The sequence below is a fragment of the Saccopteryx bilineata genome, chromosome 12, assembly GCF_036850765.1.
Source record: "Saccopteryx bilineata isolate mSacBil1 chromosome 12, mSacBil1_pri_phased_curated, whole genome shotgun sequence".
Taxonomy (NCBI): Eukaryota; Metazoa; Chordata; class Mammalia; order Chiroptera; family Emballonuridae; genus Saccopteryx; species Saccopteryx bilineata.
Genome location: NC_089501.1, coordinates 14558366 through 14579902, shown reverse-complemented (window position 1 = coordinate 14579902; position 21537 = coordinate 14558366). Strand labels below are relative to the sequence as shown.

Genomic DNA, 21537 nt, shown 5'->3' with positions numbered 1-21537 from the left:
CGAAAGATGGGAAGACCAGATAGGGTGGAAGGGCATGAGAGCGACAAGGCTGCAGAGAGTTGGCCCTCGACCCAAACTCTGGTGTGGGAGACAGGATGCATCACAGACAGGCTCTAAAGTGAGCACCCACACTAACCGCTTGTGCCTGAAGTATGAAGACACGTGGGGACACGTGTGTTGTGGCTGCCGGCTGTTCTCCCTTCACATGCCAGAGTACCCCAGCCTGCATCCTGCTGGGGCATCCTGGTGTCGGTCAACGCAATGCCAGTTCACTTCGGGCAATCAAGAGACCCACTGGCAGTATTTCCTGCCCCCCTCCCTCAGTAATCACTACAGACTTGTCAAAACCAAGGGGAACTGGTCACGTCCTACACAGACAATAGAGAAAATCAGGTTCCCTTCAAAGGTCTGATGAAAAAGCAATCTTGAAAGCAGTGGCAGAGGGAAAGCCAATTTTTTTTCCTGTTGACCTGAGCAAAAGACTTCAGGGTGCTTCTCCACACTGCCTACCTGGCAAAGCCGACAAAGGTCAGAAAGTTCAATTTTCCAAAAGTACATGGGTGCACAATACAGCAGTCCCCCCTTATCCACGGGGGACATGTCCTGAGACCCCCAGTGGATTCCTATCATTGCAGGTGGTACCGACTCCTAAATCTACTATATTTTTCCTATTAATATGTACTTATAATAAAGCTTAAGTTATAAATTAGGCACAGGAATAGATTCACAACAATAAAACAGAATAATTATAACAATATACTGTAATAAAACTTATGTGAATGTGGTCTCCCTCTCTCAGAATATCTTATGATGCTGTACTCACCCTTCTTCTTGTGATGATGTGAAGTAAAAATACAAACAAAACACCTACATGATGAGATACAGTGAAGTGAATGACGTAGGCCTTGTGACGCAGTGTTAGTCTACCATGGACCTTCTGACGATGCGTGAAAAGCACTTTATGGCTTCTCTTTGTCAAATCCAGCTGCCTGCATCAGTGCTCTTGCACTTTGGCAGCACCATTGAGTAAAACAAGGGTTGCTTAGACACAGGCACTGGGATACCACAACAGGCACTCTGATAACCACGATGGCAACTGACTAATGGGCGCGGGCGTCCACAGTATGGACACCCTGACACAAGGGGTAATTCACATTCGGTCGGGCAGGACAACAGAGCTGGACAGCACACATTCATCACACTACTGAGTGGCGCACAATTTAAAACTGATTATTTCTGGAATTTTTCTTTGAATATTTTTAGACCAAGATGAACTGCAGGTAACTGGAACTGGGGAAAGTGAAACTGTGAATATGGATAGGACTACTGCATTTGAAGCACTTTTAGAGTAAAAAGAACACTGAATCAAAGGAATATGTCTAACATCCTTGATTCCAGATTTGTATAGAAATACCCAATAAAATAAAATAAAAAACATGGGTTAATCTACATTCATTAATCATCTGTTAAATACTTAGGAAGTTCTGTGTAACAGTTACAGCTCCAGGTACCAGGAGGCAGCTGAACGTAAGGTAGACATGGCTTCCCCCTCCTTTTCCTACCTGAAACCTTGAAGAAGTACCACTTACATGCCACAAAATGCCATAACCTTCTGCTAAATAAACTACAAAAAGAATCCACTTAAGGAAAATATAAAGCCCTATTCAAAACTATGAAAAAGTTGCTGATAATACTCACTCTACTCTTCCTCACTCAAGTTTGAACATAGACCCAAGTGAAAGACTAGGCTGGCACCTAAACAATGAGCATAGTTAATGTCTTATTACTATATAGAAACCCTAAAGAATTATCAACTTATTAAAAATATCATTAAAGTTAAATTTTTATTTATTTATTCTTTAATGTACATTCGTTGAGCACCTGTTAGGGACAGATCATGTGTATACTGCTGAGAATCACATGGAAAAGCAAAATTGATGAATTCGTTCTTTTACAAAGAAGTCATCCTTATAAACAGAATACTAAGCACACAGTATACAAGTGGCATTTTTTAGGTACCAACTGAGTTGTAAACTCAATAAGTGAAGTGGGTATCTTGGGTTTGCTACAGAAAGTTTCAATATAACCTGTTCAAAATAGAACTAATTATCTCTCCTTTAACCATGCTCCTGCTCCTCTGTCTTCTATTTCAGTTTATTGGAGTGCCTTTCATCACCTAAGCCAGCTCTTCTGTAGCTCTCCTTTCCCAAAAGTTCTAAATTTAATAGCTCACCAACATTAATTGTTTCTAAGACAGAACTGTCCCTTAAATCCAGCTCCTTCTGTTCATTCACAATGTCACTGCCTCTAGTCAGGCCCTCTTCATCATTCATTTACCAGATGAACATGATCTTTCTTTTTCTTTCTCTCCATACCTAAGATCACCCTCCATACTGCCACCACAGTCCACATTTCTTTTCTCTGTTTCTTGTAAAGTACAGAATTATTGGCAAAGCATGGAAGGCTCTGTACAACATCTTACAACTTAATGCCCAAGTGTTTGGTGATCATCTTGGACATTCCACCATTAGTCAAATTCACAATGCCTACTCAATCTCTTGATAGCTTTGCATAAACAGATACAGGTTCTGAAATAAACTTCTTCCATTTCCCTACACAACAAACTCCTACTCATTCTTTGAAGATCAACCCAGTAGATATAGTTGTTTCTTCTTTTGTATCCCCACTGACATGCTTCATTTTTTATTGGTTATGTCATTCATCACGCTTAATCTTAAGTATCTTCCCATACAGCTATCTTCTTCACCAAATTGTGGGCTTTGTAAGAGCAGGGACAATGTCTTATTTATCTTTGTATTTCTAGTACTCAGCAGAGTTGCTAGAACACAGTGAGTTCTCAATGAATAACTAATGAAAGAATGAATGGATGGATGTAGAAAAGAGAAAGAAAAAATACATTCTATCAGAGCAGTCAGGAAATATACACTTCATAGATGATATTGGATTTCAGCTTCATTTTCAGAGATGGTATAAGAGTTAGACAGGAAGAAACAAGACAGAGAGTTTCCATGTAGGGATAATTATGTGAACAAGAGCACAAGAGTTTAAGTAGAGATGATTTAAAAAAAAAGTCTGAAGGTCTGTTTGGCTGAAACAAATGACCATGACTAACACCTGTAGACTTTAGGCTCTCCCTGGCCTGTTGGCTCAGTGGATATATAGTATCAGCCCAGTGTGAGGCCATCCCAGGTTCAATCCTTGGTCAGGGCACACAGGAGAAAAGACCATCTGCTTCTCTCCCCTTCTCTCTCTCTCTTCCCTCCCACAGCCAGTGGCTCAATTGGTTCAAGCATCATCCCTGAGTGCTGAGGATAGCTCGGTTGGTCTAAGTGTCAGCTTCAGGTGCTGAGGATAGCTCAGTTGATTTGAGCATCAGCCACGGGCAGGGGTTGCCAGGTGGATCCTGGTCAGGGTGCATGTGGGAGTCTGTCTCTCTATTCCATTCCTCTCACTTTAAAAAAATCTTGAAAGAATTAGAGAAAATGATGCATTATAAACAGGAAACAGACATTCAAATAATCATGAAATTCTCATCAGAAAGCATGGAAGTCAGAAAACCTCAGAATCAAAATCATACAAAATTTGTTTTGTGTCCACAGTAGAAATGAATTAGAAACTGATATTATTAAGATACCTAAGAAATCTTCAAGTATTTGGAAATTAAACCACATTTATAAATGATATATGAATCAACAGTACAAGGGAGATCATAAAAGATTTTCAACTGACAATAAACTACAACATATCACAATTAGTGAGATACAGCTAAAGTAGTGGTTATTGGAAAACATATATATGTGTATTAGAAAAAAAAACTATAATCAACAACCTAAAGTTCCTGTTTAAGAAATTAAAAAAATAAGAGCAAGGTAAACTCAAAGTAAGTCAAAGGAAGAAAATAACAAAAGTAAAAAAAAAAAGCAAGAATAAATGGAATAAGAAACAACAGAAAAAATGAACAAAGCTAAAGTGGTTTCCTTTTTGAAAGGATCAACAAAATTGACCAACTTCTAGCTACATTGGTTAAGAAAAAAGAGAAAGAACTAAGAATACTAATATCAGGAAAGATTTATCAATGCAGATCTTACAGATATTGTAAGATAATAAGAGAATACTAAAAACGATTTTATACCAAACAATTTGACAACTATTGATTAGATGAAATGGGCAAATTGAAGGTTATAACTCAGTAAAATGGACACAAGAAGAAATTTAAACTGAATAGCCTTAATCTATTAAAGATATTGAATTCCATATTGAAAAGTGTTCTCCAAGAAAATTCCAGGCCCAAATGTTTTTACCAATACATTCTAAGAAACATTTAAGGAAGAAATAATGTGAATCTTACACAAACTTTTTCAGAAATTAGAAAAGTAGGAGATACTACTCAACTCGTTTGATAAGGCCATATAATCCAATTCCAAAATCTGAGTAAGATTATAACTTAATTCTTAATAAAGTTGTAAAATTATAAAAGTGAAGCTCTATTACTTTCTACCCCTGTAACAAAGTCTTGAACTATACACAAATGACTTACAGAAAGGCCTCGGAGGACCTGATTATAATACAGCTTCAGGTGAAACAGTATAACATGTATTCTCTGGATAATTTTTTAATGATTTTGCTTTATAGCCAAGACACTACAACCTTTAGGTCAAATCCAGCTCAAGTCTGTTTTTGTATTGCTTGAAGGCTAAAAGACAATTTTCACATTTTAAAAATGATTTTTTTAAAAATAAGTGATAGTGACTATATGTGGCCTGCAAACCTACAATATTTATTCTTTGATGGTCACACAAAAAGGTTGTTATCCTTATTAAAATAAAAACTTTATGACATTAAGTAATTTTATTGTTCTACTATCAGGAGGGGGCAAGCAAACCTCTCAGAAACATGGACACCTGCCAGCTGTCCTGTCGTGGCTTCCTTCCACTTATATAGCTTCTGCCCCCTATTGATTGATTGAGTGATTCAATAAATATATAGGTGGGCCTTATTATATATTAGTCACCATACTATCATATCTGCAATATAATGACAAAACAAGATAGGCAATCCTGTCCCAATTGAGCCTACAGGTTCTGCAGAGGTCTCCGTGTTTATTGAGTGAATGACTCCATTGTTCCAGCGTGGTTTCCCCAGGGCCATGAGGATAACAACGCTTAGGGAAGCCTGGCACAGCTTCCTTGGCTTCTCATTGCTGGGCGTACTCTGTACTCTGCACTGGCTGTCACACTTCCCTGCACCTAAGATTTCCCATCATTATAACATAAGGATGATAATATACTTTAAGATAAAAGATGAATGTATACAATGAAAAGATGTTATGGTAGTCTTATAACATCCTCAGTTGGATGTTTCAAAATTGTCAACTGTCCTTGAAGCTTTTTAAAAAATCTTAAACAAGTTAGGGCAAATGTTCATATGGGAAATAATACAATAATTAATAACTAATAATACAAAAATAAACTCTGTGTTTTATGCATTCACAACTGTGAACCTACCTTTGTCGCACACTGTATTTAAAATAAAATTAAGACACTTGAGTATTAGGGAAAGATAATGCTGAGGAGTGTTTTTTTTTAATTCGCCCAAAAATAACTCCCTATTTTAAAGTTAACGTCAAAATCTCCAGATCAAAAGCATTTGTATCTTACTGTGTAAAAAAGCATTAGGTAACATTTACTTAGCCACTGGTAATTATTTTGAGTTTTAAATCTAGAGAGTACAAGAAAGATTCTCAAAAGGAATCAATGACAGCATTAATGTGGGTAGAAAATAAAATGTCATTTAACAAAATGCAACTGCGGATAGTCTCTGAGTAAAGTACTTGGAATCAATTATTTATTCCATAAAATAGAAAAATTTGATGAAAAGAAGACCCACCAGAGGGAAGATTATGCACAAGTGCTGAATGAGACAGTCAGGTATATAAGGCAATGTAGTGAACAAAATAATTAAAATGACTTGGAGTTGCAAACAAAAAAAAAAAAAGAAAAAAAAAAAAAAGAAAAAAGGCACCAAAGCCTGACCTTGTAGTCCTCCAGTGCACTGGGAACTACAGTGTCACGTGGACAAACTGCTCAAGACACAAACTGCTGTCAAGAGAAGAGGGAGAGGCAGTCAAGCAGGACTAACCTTCCGAGTCCCCTTCACACAGAGCTTTTATTGATCAGAGAGAGAAACTTTGTTATAAGAACAAAGGTAGCAGGAGTGCAAGGGAGGGAGATCAGGTGATAAGGGGAAAGACTGACTAATGGACTGCTTGTTGACATGGAAAAAGAGGTAGTTTCGGTCAGTACATTCTTCTTCTTTGATTATACAATACTTAACAAGCACAAAGGAAGGGGCAATCTAGAAATTTCTAGGCTAATTTCCTAAAGCCCACTCACATGCATTCCTTTGTGTCTGCACAAAGGTCATTCACACAGTTTCTTGGTGTTTGCATCCAAGAAACCTGTTTTTCTATGTTTGCAACAGGGGATCACATTCATGTCACCATTAACACTCAGGACTTTTTTTTTAAAATAAATTTTTATTAATGTTAATGGGATGACATTAATAAATCAGGGTACATATATTCAAAGAAAACATGTCTAGGTTATCTTGTCATTAAATTATGTTGCATACCCCTCGCCTTTTTAACTAAAGCTCCCTAATCCAAGTTACAGAGGGTTCAGAATTAGATGGTGATTCCTTACGTGACCTGTGGTGGTACAGTGGATAAAGCATTGACCTGGAACCCTGAGTTCATCTGTTCAATATCCTGGGCTTGCCTGATCAAGGCGTATATGGGAGTTGATGCTTCCTGCTCCTCTCTCCATCTCTCTCTCCCTCTCTTTCTCCTCTCTCTCTCTCTTTCTCTCTCAAAATGAATTTAAAAATATTTTTAAAAATGTTACCAAAGACAAAAGTGAAAGAAGGCTAATGGCACATCATCCACTAGCTTTAGTTCCCAGAAGAGGACAAATTTGAAAAAGATAAGAAAAGCCAAACAGGAACGATTAGTAGACTCAAGAAGTTCACTGAAGGAAAAGGTATTTTAAATGACCTAAAATACAGATAAAAGGAATCAAGGGCAAGAAACTGACTTGGCTCATGAAAGGTATTTAGGAAGTAAAGATTTTCCATGACAAATCTATTGATGACAAATTACAGCCTAGGAAATGCAGCAGATGGAATTTACCAAACAGCTTTTTAAAAAATACCAACAACCTTTTTAACAATCATTTTCATTACATTGGAATCACTTCTAACAGTTAAATTAGGTTGGGAGAGAAACAACCTACACTGTATATAAATTGGTTAAGGTTTGACTTTTATTATTACTTCTACAGCCAAAGAGGGAAAGAGAAAAGAGGGAAGTACAAAAGGGTGGACAGATGTTTGAAGTTGTCATCTGTTCAGCTCCACTCCCTTGAGGGCAGAGACTGTGAAATCCTCATGGGTCCAACCCCAAACACACTGTCTGATGTAAATAGATAATTAACCAAGGTTTTGAAATAAATATGACTAAATTAATGAAAAATAGACAAATCTCCACTTTGCTTTGTTGTTATAGCTGTAAACTGGCCTGTTCTCACCCCTCTTTGTGTCCTCTTTCGTTTTTTTCTGTTAAATATTCAATAATTGTGGATATCAGAACTTAAAATATGAAGGAAATCTAAAAAAAAGCCTTTTTCTCCAATGGGTTGCAAAGATAAATAACCAAAGAAAGAAAATAGCCCTGGGTTTATTGGGCTAAATTAAGCATCCATTTTAAATACACTGTGAAATATCTTACTCTCTCTCTCACACACACACACACACTCACACAAATTCTTCCTCTCAAATAGTTATCTAGGTAATAGTTGTGGCTAACGATAGTTCTGGGTAAGAACTCCAGCCATGCTTTATTTATGTTTTATTAGCATTTCTATTCATCAGGTATCCACTGGAAGCAGCCTCAGACTAACCAATTAATATAATAATTCTTAGCTCCAGCAGAACCTCCCAGCAGGTCCATCCAAACACATAGGAACCTGGAATCCCCTCACCTCTCAGAGCTGTGTGAATCCTTTGCTAAAATTAATTATCTGTAAATTAGCTAACATGACTGTAGACCTCATACCTGACCTCAAAAGTATTAATGTTTCATTAGAAACAATGTAATTTAAGACAGTCATTTAAAACTACTGCTAAGTTTTAGATTTGGGGGATAAAGAGACCAGGCTTTTAAAAAAATAATAAGAGATAAAGGTGGACAGTTATATTCTAAATCACACCTACCCCCAAAAAGATACTGACTTCTTACTTCTCCTTTCATTGTATTTAAAAAGAAATTCCACATCAATTGTAACAACTGCACCATTCTGGAATGTTAATAATGGGGGGGAGGGGGAAGACTATTTGTATGTATGGACTAAAAGTATATGAAAACTGCACTTTTTGCTCAATTTTGCTGCAAACCTAAAACAGCTCTAAAAAATAAAGTGTAAATAAATAAATAAATAAATAAATAAATTCTGAAGACCTGAATATTTTACATACTATTACAGGAAAAAGAAAAAAGACCTAGTTAGAGGATCTTTGTTTTTGAAGAGTGAGACAGGGAATGACTGTATGTGTTAAAGATGACAGACTGTTTCTTACAGAGTCAAAGAAAGCTTCCAATGGAGAACAGCAACATATCACCAAGAATCTCTAATTTTATAAATTCTATGAGAGAGAATCTCAGGCAGAGGGACATCCTACAAATCGGTGTGATTGTTTGGGATGCAATGCATAACTGCAGGAAATGACTGTGTCTCCATCTCCTCCCCCCCTCCTGCCCAACTTCCCTCTCGCAAGAATCTTCACAGTCTTTACTTATTGTTCCCGGGCTGCTGTTTGTGCCTCAGTAACTCTGTTTTCTTTTGGACATCCTCAGCCAAACTGAGGTATGCTCTCTGTGGCTTCTACTTGTTTCTCCAAAGCCACACAGAATCATGCTCTGCTCTTCCAGAATGGGTCAGAACAGCAAGCGTTCTTCTGCGCAAGGCTCCTTCTGTGGTGGGGAACCACTGCCCAAAATGAGCAGAGAAAGGAGCTGTGCTGACGTGCTGACACTGATGGGAAGCACAAAACCAGAAACCCACTCTGGATGACCTCATGTGAACGCCCCCGCCCCAGGAACTGCACACTGTCAGAGCACCGCCAGAAACAATCTGAGACACACATCTCTGACCTCACCTCCTACTCCTTCCCTTCCCGCCCAACTGGCCTTGTTCTGCAAACTTGTCATGTGCGACTGCTCCAGCCCCCATGGCTTTGCATTTGGAATGTGATTCTCCTTAAGGGAAGCATGGTTGGATTCTTCACCTCCTTCTAGTCTTTAATGTGTCATCTATCCATTGTGTACCACAGCTTTTTTTACCACTCATCTACTGGTGGGCACTTGGGCTGCTTCCAAATCTTGGTGATTGCGAATGACGCTGCAATGAACATATGGGTGCATTTACTCTTTTGAATTAGTGTTTCAGCATTTTTTTGGATATATTCCCAGAAGTGGAATCACTGGGTTGAAAGACAGTTCCATTTTTAATTTTTTGAGGTAGCTTCATACTGCTTTCCACAGTGGCTGCACCAATCTGCATTTCAACCAGCAGTGCAGGAGGGTTCCCTTTTTTCTATACCCTCGCCAACACTTGTTTGTTGACTTATTGATGATAGTCATTCTGACAGGTGTCAGGTGATATTTCATTGTGGTTTTAATTTGCATTTCTCTGATGATTTCTTAATTGGATTGTTTGGGTTTTTTGATGTTGAGTTTTATGAGTTCCTTATAAACTTTGGATATTAAGCCTTTATCAGATGTATTGGTGAGTATGTTCGCACATTCAGTGGGTTGTCTTGTCATTTTGTTGATGGTTTCATTTGTTGTGCAAAAACTTTTCATTTGCTGTAGTTCCATTTGTTTATTTTTGTTTTATTTCTCTTGCCGAGGATAATATATCAGAAAAACATATTGCTATAAGATATGCTGAGATTTGGCCCTGGCCGGTTGGCTCAGCGGTAGAGCATCGGCCTGGCGTGCTGGGGACCCGGGTTCGATTCCAGGCCAGGACACATAGGAGAAGCGCCCATTTGCTTCTCCACCCCCCCCCCTCCTTCCTCTCTGTCTCTCTCTTCCCCTCCCACAGCCAAGGCTCCATTGGGGCAAAGATGGCTCGGGCGCTGGGGATGGTTCCTTAGCCTCTGCCCCAGGCGCTAGAGTGGCTCTGGTGGCGGCAGGGCGACCCCCCGGAGGGGCAGAGCATCGCCCCCTGGTGGGCAGAGCATCGCCCCCTGGTGGGCAGAGCATCTAAGAAAGAAAAAAAAAGATATGCTAAGATTTTACTACCTGTATTTTCTTCTAGAATTTGTCTGGTTTTGAGTCTAACATATAAGACTTCTATCTATTTTGAGTTTATTCTTGTATACGGTGAAAGAAAGTGATCCAGTTTCATTTTTGCACATATCTGTTCAATCCTCCCAACATCATTTATTATATAGACTATTTTTATCCTATTGTATGTTCTTGACTCTTTGTCAAATATTAATTGACTATAAAGGTGTGGGTTTATTTCTGGGCTCTCTATTCTGTTCCACTGATCTATATGTCTGTTTTTATGCCAGCACCATGATGTTTTTATTACTATGACCTTGTAGTATTGTTTGATATTGGGTAGTGTAATTCCTCAGACTTTGTTCTTTTCCTCAAGATCGCTGTTGTTATTCAGGGTACATTTACCAATTGAATACTATGTGGTCGAAAAAGGAAGAAAATCTTACCTTTAGTGACAGTATGAATGGACCTGGAGCTTATTATGTTAAGTGAAAGAAGCTAGTCAGAGAAAGACAAGTACAATATGATGTAGAAGCTAAAAAATAAATAAGCTAATAAACAAAACAGAAACAGAATCATAGATATAGACAATAGACTGACAGCTGTCTAGGGGGATGGGAGTTGAGGGGCTGAATAAAAAGGTGAAGGGATTCAGCAAAGAAAAAAATTGCAGATGCAGACAACAGTGTGAGCATTGCAGGAAGGAAAGGGGGTGGAGAGGTGGAGGAGGGCAGAAAAGGGATAGATGGTGATGGAAGACTTGACTTGGGGTGGTGAACACACAATGCAATATACAGATGATGAACTGTAGAGTTGTGCAGCTGACACCTGTATCATTTTATTAACCAATGTCACCTTAATAAATTCAATAAAGTTTTTTTTAATCACTAGGACAATTACATATATAAAAATCATCTAGCCTGACCTGTGGTGGCGCAGTGGATAAAGCGTCAACCTGGAAACAGTGAGGTTGCTGGTTCAAAAACCCTGGCTTGCCTGGTCAAGGCACATATGGGAGTTGATGCTTCCTGCTCCTCCCCCTTCTCTCTCTCTCTCTCTCTCTCTCCCCCCCCTTCTCTCTAAAATGAATAAATAAAAAAATATATACTCTTGCCCTGGCCGGTTGGCTCAGCGGTAGAGCGTCGGCCTAGCGTGCGGAGGACCCAGGTTCGATTCCCGGCCAGGGCACATAGGAGAAGCGCCCATTTGCTTCTCCACCCCTCCGCCGCGCTTTCCTCTCTGTCTCTCTCTTCCCCTCCCGCAGCCAAGGCTCCATTGGAGCAAAGATGGCCCGGGCGCCGGGGATGGCTCTGTGGCCTCTGCCTCAGGCGCTAGAGTGGCTCTGGTCGCAACATGGCGACGCCCAGGATGGGCAGAACATCGCTCCCTGGTGGGCAGAGCGTCGCCCCTGGTGGGCGTGCCGGGTGGATCCCGGTCGGGCGCATGCGGGAGTCTGTCTGACTGTCTCTCCCTGTTTCCAGCTTCAGAAAAATGGGGGGGAAAATCATCTATCCCAGACCACCCTTAGAATTTACCTCTTCAACACATTTATTTCCTTTCTGTACTTTACTTTCGTCCCTAATACTTACAACATCACACTTAATGTGGTCTATAAACTTTACTGACTTGTTTATCTTCTCTCTCCCCTCACTGCAAGGGAACCTCCAGGAAGGACAGGGCTGCAAATCCCAGTACGTAGGAAAAGCTGCATATTATAGTTTCCCTCTTTAGAGTTCAGTAATTCACATTATTGGCATGTTGAAGGCTGCTAATATTGTAAAAAAGAAACAGTTTGAACTTTTTCAGTAACAAAATGCTTTTAACTTTTTAAACCTTTGTAAACAGCCCTGGCCAGCTGGCTCCGTGGTAGAATGTCAGCCCAGCATGTGGATGTCCCGGGTTCAATTCCTGGCCAGGGCACACAGGAGAAGCAACCATCTGCTTCTTCACCCTTCCCCCTCTCCTTCCCCTCCTGCAGCCAAGACTCCATTGGAGCAAAGTCGGCCCAACACTGAGGATGGCTCCATGGCCTCTGCTTCAGGAGCTAGAATGGCTCTGGTTGCAATGGAGCAACATCCCAGATGAGCAGAGCATCACCCCCTAGTGGGCATGCTGGGTGGATCCCAGTTGGATGCATACTGGAGTCTGTCTCTCTGCCTTTCCTCTTCTCCAGAAAAATAACAAACAAACAAAAAAATACCAAAAGAACCTTTGTGAACATTTATTAACAGCTATCAGAACACTCAATGTGGGAAACAGCTAAGAGATAGTACCTTCTTCTTGCTCCTGTATTCTGTTTCCTTCTTCCCTGTTAGTCTTCAAAGTCACAATGGCATTCTTCCAAACAAATATAATAGTTTTTTTGTGGATTCTTATTCTGGTTGTCTCTACCCCATATAGCTAGATAATCAGTGGATCCTTCTCCAAACTCCCCATTTGTTCATCTACCATCTATTCTGTTGGTTCTGCTAGTTCTCTAAACATTCTCTCTCAGTTTCCTTCCACTGTTTCTTATCTACCCTTTACTTTTTAACTCTATGCACCTCCAAAAGTTAAATCCGTGTCGTCCTTTTCTTTTTTCATTTTTTGTTATCCTTAAAAATATTGCTCTTGGCCCTGGCCGGTTGGCTCAGCGGTAGAGCGTTGGCCTGGCGTGCGGGGGACCCGGGTTCGATTCCCGGCCAGGGCACATAGGAGAAGCGCCCATTTGCTTCTCCACCCCCCCCTCCTTACTCTCTGTCTCTCCCTTCCCCTCCCACAGCCAAGGCTCCATTGGAGCAAAGATGGCCCGAGCGCTGGGGATGGCTCCTTGGCCTCTGCCCCAGGTGCCAGAGTGGCTCTGGTCGCGGCAGAGCAACTCCCCGGAGGGGCAGAGCATCGCCCCCTGGTGGGCAGAGCGTAGCCCCTGGTGGGCGTGCCGGGTGGATCCCGGTCGGGCGCATGCGGGAGTCTGTCTGACTGTCTCTCCCCGTTTCCAGCTTCAGAAAAATACAAAAAAAAAAAAAAAAATACTGCTCTTATATTTTCAACTACCACTTCTCTAATGATTCTCATTCTAACCCAAACTCTGGATCCTACTTCCAAAGACTAACTTAAAATCAATCTCCATCTTTTGCAAAAGAACACAAATGTAAAAGCCAATACCTTCACCATCTTAAACTGAATCTTCACCCCAAACTTCCTTATTTCTGCTACTAAACATGCCGTGTTCCTTGTCCACAGACCTGAAATGTCAAACGTGTGCCAGTCATTCCTCCTGCCTTTGTACTGTATATCCAAGACATACTTTTTGAAGTATAAGCTTCACCCACCTGCTTACTCTTCTGTGTTAATCATACTATTTCCTTTCTTCTATCCTTCCATCTACTTATTTTCACTAATGTCATTAGAGTATCTCTAGGGCCTCAGTATTTTGAATAAGACTGAAAATGAAAAATAGAAACAATATTACAAAAAAATAGTCTCATTAATGTTCATTACAGTAGAAAATAAGTAAAAAAAAAAGAATACAGAAGACAAGAGAAACAGAGAACTTTATCCCATCTCTTAAGGAGTTCTGTCTCCCAGCCAACTATTTATATGCACTAAGAGAATGGAGGAAGTCTTTGTAGATAAGGAAATAAAAAAATCCAAGTCCATATTCAGTTTTATATTTGACTATGAAATCTCAGTATTCAAAAACCATTTCATAAAATAACTTGGCACCACATTAAACAATCAAATCAAAATGGATCACAGACCTAAAGGTAAATCCAAAACCTAAAAATAAAACTTCTAGAAAAAATATAAGGACTGACCAGGTGGTGGCGCAGTGGATAGAGTGATGGACTGGGACCTGGAGGACCCAGGTTTGAAACCCTGAGGTTACCAGCTTGAGCGCAGACTCATCTGGTTTGAGCAAGGCTCACTAGCTTGAGCCCAAGGTTGCTGGTTTGAGCAAGGGGTCACTTGGTCTGCTGTAGCCCCCCAGTCAAGGCACATATGAGAAAACAATCAATGAACACCTAACGTGCTACAACAAAGACGTGATGCTTCTCATCTCTCCCCTTTCCTATCTGTCTGTCCCTATCTGTCTTTCTCTCTGTCTTGGTCTCTGTCACAAATATATATGTATAAATATATTTTTTCATATATATATATGAAAAAAATTTTTTTTTTTGTATTTTTCTGAAGCTGGAAACGGGGAGAGACAGTCAGACAGATTCCCGCATGCGCCTGACCGGGATCCACCTGGCATGCCCACCACGGGGCAATGCTCTGCCCATCCGGGGCGTCACTCTGTCGCGACCAGAGCCACTCTAGCGCCTGGGACAGAGGCCAAGGAGCCATCCCCAGCACCTGGGCCATCTTTTGCTCCAATGGAGCCTTGGCTGCGGGAGGGGAAGAGAGGGACAGAGAGGAAGGAGAGGGGGAGGGGTGGAGAAGCAGATGGGTGCCTCTCCTGTGTGCCCTGGCCGGGAATCGAACCCGGGACCTCTGCACGCCAGGCCGACACTCTACCACTGAGCCAACCGGCCAGGGCCTATATATGAAAATTTTTGTGATATCCTTGGGTTGAGCAAAGAATTATTAGATAAGACACACAAAAAAGTATAAACAATAGGGAAAAAATATAAATTTGACTTTATCAAATCAAAAATATTTGCTCTTTAAAAAAAATTTTGCTCTTTGAAAGTCATTGTTAAGAGAACAAAAAGACAAGCCACAGAATGGAAAGAAAAAAAATTACAAGGGCATATCAGATAAAAGCTCATATATCAATATAAGGTATATGAAGAACTTACACCCAATCAATAGGAAGATAACCCAGTTTTAAAAAGTAGGAGGGGAGAAAAATTTGACAGTCACTTAGCCAAAGAAGAGATATAGATGGCCAATTAGCAAATTAAAATAATGTTTAATATCATTAACTAATTAGGGAAATGAAAAGTAAAATTACAGTGGGATACCACTACCTACATACTAGAAGGTCAAAAATTAAAATGACTGACCATACCAAGTGTTTGTGAGGATGCAGAGGAACTGGAACTCTCAGACACTGCTGGTGAGAACACAGAAGGGCACCGCCACTGTGGAAAAGAGTTTGGCGGGTTTCTTAACCGAGTTAAACAAACATTCACCGTATGACACAGCAATCCCACTCCTAGGTCTTCATCACAAATGAAAGAAAGCATGCCCATGCAAAGTCCTGCATGTAAACGTTTACAGCAGCCTTTCCACAACTGTCAAAAGCTGGAAACAACCCAAAGTACATCAACTGGTGAATAGACAGGCAAATCAAATGACTGTGCTAAAAAGGAATAAACTGCTGATACACGTGTTGACAAGAACGAATCTTAAAACATTAGGTTAAATAAGAAAAGTTTAATACAAAAGGTTATATACTGATTCTAATGTATATTCTACTTAATTCATTATGGAAAAATCAGAGACAGAAATCAGATCAATGGTTGCCAGGGGCCAGTGCTGGGAAAAGGGACTGGCTACCAAAGGGCTACAAAAAACTTTTTGGAGAGATCGGTATGTACTATATCTCTCGACAGTGATAGTGATTACACAGCTGAATGCATTTGTCAAAGCTCATTGAACTTAATACCTAAAAACAGTTCATTTTGCTGCATATCACTAAATAAGCTTTACTTTTAAAAAATCAAGATGTATTTTCAAAATAAGAAAAAAGAGGGCAGATCTTATTTTTCTTATCCCAACATCCTCAATCGCTTCTGTCCCCAACCATCTACATCCTGAAAATAATTTGTGTCAGCTTAGTGACACACTCTTAAATCCTTCAAATAGTAAGAACAAGGTTAAGACTGGGCTTAAAAGTTTTCTTCTGCGAACAAAATAGGAGTAAAAATTTACTTTGCTAATTTTCAACAACTCTGGGATTCACAAGGCAGGTATTGACAGAACAAGAAATTGAGCAGAGCACCAACAGTGACGTCAGTCTTCTTACTGCACATCCTAAAGCCAGAATGACTTTTTCCCTTTAAAAAAATCATAAGCTAATATTAAACTGCATCAATAAAAGAAGTATAGCCACCACTTAAACTAAATATATTGTCTATAAATCCACACCGAAAGAAATCAGCAATTCCAGTCAAATTGAAATACTTGCCCATCCTGGCCCTGGCCGGTTGGCTCAGCGGTAGAGCGTCGGCCTAGAGTGCGGAGGACCCAGGTTCGATTCCCGGCCAGGGCACATAGGAGAAGCACCCATTTGCTTCTCCACCCACCCCTTCCTCTCTGTCTCTCTCTTCCCCTCCCGCAGCCAAGGCTCCATTGGAGCAAAGATGGCCCGGGCGCTGGGGATGGCTCCTTGGCCTCTGCCCCAGGCGCTAGAGTGGCTCTGGTCGTGGCAGAGCGACGCCCCGGAGGGGCAGAGCATCGCCCCCTGGTGGGAGAGCGTTGCCCCTGGTGGGCGTGCCGGGTGGATCCCGGTTGGGCGCATGCGGGAGTCTGTCTGACTGTCTCTCCCCGTTTCCAGCTTCAGAAAAATACAAAAAAAAAAAAAAAAAAAAAAAAAGAAAGAAATACTTGCCCATCCCCATCGTGGCATTTATTTTCCTGCCTCCGAGTCCTGCTCAGTGTGTCCTATGCACAGGTCACACCACCCTCTCCATCTCATGATATCTGACTTCTTTTTGTCCTTCAAGGTCCATTTCTTACACGGAAAAGTTCGGGAGCTTTTCAAACATCCTCCAGACTGCAGTGTGCTCTGCATTTTGTGAACTGCCATAGCGCTTCATCTACATCCATCTATGGTTCTTACATTTCTGTAGTGCATGGGTCCTGACAACATTAACCTGCTGGGTTGTAAGCTGATGGAGACTGCAGCCTGTGTGACAGTCATCCTCAAACCTTCTCACAATATCTAGCACAGCAGGTACCCAACAAACATATGTTGAATGACTGAAGATTAAATTTTTACTTTATTTGGTGTGATAACAGAAAATTTGGTGCAATCACAGAAAATGGTTCATTTAAATATTTGACTTGTTTCAAGGTAATAGACTTATTCTAAATATAAGATGTCCCATTCTAAATATAAGATGTCCCCTAGTATCTTTTAAAAGCATATCATATTTATTTGGAAACTCTCAGGTAAAATAGATACAAATTCAACTGGAAGCATTCCCAAAAGCCAAAGCTAAAACACTTTAAATAGCAAAATAAATGAGGTAGTATGAAATTATAAGCAAAAATATAAAAGATATGTCTTTGAGTTCTTACTGACACAAATATATTATTGAATGAATAAATAAATGGGAAAATACATGATCTTTCATGCAGAAGAATTCTAAATAGTTATGCCACCCTTGGGAAAATGGAATAGATATAAGATATATATACACACCAATACAAATAACCTTAGTATATCTAATATTTTTTATAAAATTTCTTAAATGTATAATTTTTAAAGGATTGCTTCATTATTGCATGTGATTCCTTTCACCTGAAATTCACAAATAATGCATTTTTATACTGAAAGCCATTAAAAATGTGTAAATTATTTGTAGAAATTCACTCTGTGGTCAGCATCATCTAAAATAAATTCCACATAAGATGACTGACATTTTCCCTTTTATCCTTCCCTCTTACAAAAAAAGAGAAACTATATTTTCCTATTAGGAAAAAAAAAGACTTTAAATTCTTAATTTTTACAACTATCCTTCTAAAATAATTTGGAAATAAATCGATACTGGTAAGACTTAGTCATTTTCCATTTTTAAAATTATGTTTTGATCTTAATGAGCTTTCTTGTATAAATTTTGTCCATGTTGAATATAGCATAGTAGAAAGAACTGGGAAAGGGTGGTGTTTTGTTTAGTTAGTTGGGTTTTTTTGGAGGAAGGAGGAAACAGCATATTTGGAGGCTGTGGGAGTGATGTTTAGATTCTCACCAGATATGCCCAGCTATTTGATTGACTCGAGTGAACCACAGCTCGGGGTCTCCAATTTCTCATGTATAGAATGAAAAGATTATAATTCACGGTCACTTATCTCCAAATTCATGCTACTATAAAAATTCTGAAGTCTGAGTGCATTTCACATTTGCCTTTTAAATATGTGTGGTAAGTCTGTGACATAAGAGCCCTTCAAGTGCAGACTCTTTGAAATGAATAAAAATGAAGAGAAGAGTTTATGCCTCAGCAACAGAAGCAATGTTACAGAAGATATAACTCATTGCGATCAGCATACCTAACTCAAGTTTGATTTCAAATTTTGTTTCTTATTCCCTTGACGATGGGAATGGTCTTCAATAAGATAACAAACAACCTATGTTTGCACCACAGAAAGAAGCCAGCATTCAGACAGATTCAAAGAGAAAGAAAGGGATGAAGAATCAAGTTTCTTAAGCTTGTATGAAAACAAAGAATTTTAGGACAACAGCGCTTCCGATGATGACGTTAATATTATATTGCTCGAGAACTCACCACAGCTGTCACGGAGCAGACACTGTAATATAGCGCTTGCGGCCAGAGAGATCAGCTTTTCCATTTAAACAGGCACAGATGAATACCAAGGGTCAGCACCTTAAATATATCATGCCACCACATTCTTTCCTTGCCCAACACTTCCCTAGCATCCATCATTTTTATTACCTTAGTTATTTATGTTTAACAAAAGAAGAAGAGGTAGGAAAAGATATTAAAAATAAAAAAAAGTCCAAATTTTAACTCAGTGATTGTATTCTCCTCAGCCTCCAAATAGTGTCTGCAGATAGTTGTCTCCATTGCCAGACCAGCTTCGTGGGAGGGTGTGTGGTATAAACAGTCACACAGGGCCACACATTGAACAGGCCCCCCCAGCTCAGCTTAACCCTTTCTAGTTGCTATCTTAAACTTCTTCACAATGTATTCAACAGAATTTTCCTTTGGGATTGTGTCCAGAAAATTACACAGTTGCTCCTAACCACTGCCATTTATAAGATCTTCGGAAATCTCTAACTACACTTCTTTCCTTTACATTAAGCAAAGCACCTACTGAATGTACATGGGTGATTCATGGTGTTTTCTATGCATATAAATAAATGGTTGAACATTACTGGAAAAACATGTCCAACCTGGAGGCCTTGAGCCACCTAAATTCATGATTTCCAGTGCTCAACACTGTCTATAACCTATACTCTGTCCTCTCTATTCCCAACAATAGCTATGTGACCAATTTCCTTAAAACCTTATTATCTTCTCTCTCATCTTCAGGGGAGACCTCTGCCTTCTTCACAGAAATCCTGGAGACCTCTTGGATTCAACATTAACCAAACAGCCATCCTTATCTTCCCATCCAAGCCTGTTCTTCATACAGTAGTCCATGTTTTGGTGACAGTCATCACTTTCCATTTGTCCAAATAAGAATCTTAGTAGTCATCCTTCACTTTTCTTCACATCAAATTCATTTTCAAGTTTTGTCATTTTAATATTTATTTAAATTTGTTTACATCGTTCATCCTTTTTGCCAGTGCAATTATTAATACACCCATAATTATTCTCTTGTCAGTCCTTAATTAGTCCTTATATTTCCAGTCTAAACTTTTCTTTGTCATCAAATACATTTTTGCAGAAGTTAGAAAGATATTATAATGAAGATATGATCATATTCTATGATATAGTACAAAAAATAAGTGCCAAAAATTCTTTCTACTCCTTTATGGATGCCATTTTGCAACACAACTTTGTCAATTCTCCCCTCCAATCAAGAGGTGTAATCTGTTTGATCTCCTTGGATTCTGGGCCAGTCTTGCGAATTGCTTTGACCAATAAAATGTGGCAGAAGTATAATGTGTGAGTTCTAAATTCAGGCCTCCAGGGACCATAGTGCATGCAAGTTTCCGATGTCATTCATGATACTTTGTACTAGTTGCTAAAGAAGTTCCTCCGTACATAACTATAGCACTGGATAAAAGCTTTTACTGATCACCAATCCTACAATGGTTCTTCCTTTTCAAAAACTATCTTCAGCATTCCCAACTAAGACATTCTGAGTTATTTTTTACCCTTTCCTTTACTATATCTTCCATATTCAATTTAAAATACCATCACTGCTTGTTTCAGAATGTCTCTGATATAAAAACAAAACAAAACAAAACAAAAAGCAAAATGTCTCTGATTTGTCCTTTTTTCTTAATCCCCAGTGCCATTCCCTCCCTCATATTGAGGCCTCTGAGTTACAACAACACTTTCTTGGAGATACTCAAGGCTCTATCTAGTCTTGTACTCCCCCAAACATTTTAGGTATAGCATTTAGACTAATTTTCTTGAGCTTCCTTTTATTTCTCCTGTACACAAAAGCCTATAATAATTTCCCATTTCATCAAATCTATACATTCTATTTCACCTTCAAAAGCTCCCCAAAAATACCCCCAAGTTTATTCAAACTTATATCCCAGTATTCCTTTGTGTAAACCCTCTTCACAATACCAGTTCGATTTCCTTGGCTACATAGAAAGTGCTCAATCGTACCCCGGCCCTTACTAAGTCATGGACCCTCATTCATCTATGCTTTGCTCTCTACTACCCATCCTTCTAGACCGAGCTTAAGCCCTACCTCTTTCAATTCTGTGGACTTTAAATCATAGACATGATGCTATCCTTGCTCTGAGCAAAGAGGTTGACTGAAGCCAGAAAATGAATGAATTCAGTATTGGTATCTATATTCAAAGGGTACTGAACCTTCCAGCTGGAACATTTTGAAGATTCAATCCTTTTTTCAAGGCTCTAATCCAGATCAAGCCCTTACTTCTGGGGCTTGACCACTCCGTCCTGGCCATGTTGTCTTTATCATGATCATTTTCCTTTACTCTCTAAGCATCTATCACACTTTTTGGAGTTAAGCACCACATCATAAGCTGCTCAGGTGCTCCAATGATACTTGGCACCTAATTAACAGTCATAAAATTTTAACTTACATACTAGTAATAAGCATATACCACAGAGCCTGTGCAGTCTATAAGAGGTGATTGTTGTTTAGTTTTAATTCAACATAATTAGTACAGGATAATATGTCCTAATAATGATGAACGTGAGAAAAGGAGCAGAAATGCAGACACTGAAAAAGACTTATTATTATGGCTAGTGGAAAAGAAGAAGACATATTATGCCTGCTTTCACTAAATCTTCAAATGTGTCAGAGGCCAACCTCTAATGGTATTTCAAATGCTGTGATATTTG

At 39.5% G+C, this 21537-nt stretch overlaps 1 protein-coding gene and 1 non-coding gene across 2 annotated transcripts in view; one reads left to right on the top strand and one right to left on the bottom strand.

Moving 5' to 3' along the window:
- Positions 1 to 21537, bottom strand: part of SLC35F1 (solute carrier family 35 member F1) — a 414559-nt gene that overhangs the window by 289300 nt on the left and 103722 nt on the right. The gene's annotated exons all lie outside the window — the stretch shown is intronic.
- TRNAS-AGA (transfer RNA serine (anticodon AGA)) lies at positions 16493 to 16568 on the top strand. Its single transcript has one exon. It is a non-coding gene; the product is annotated as a tRNA-Ser (tRNA).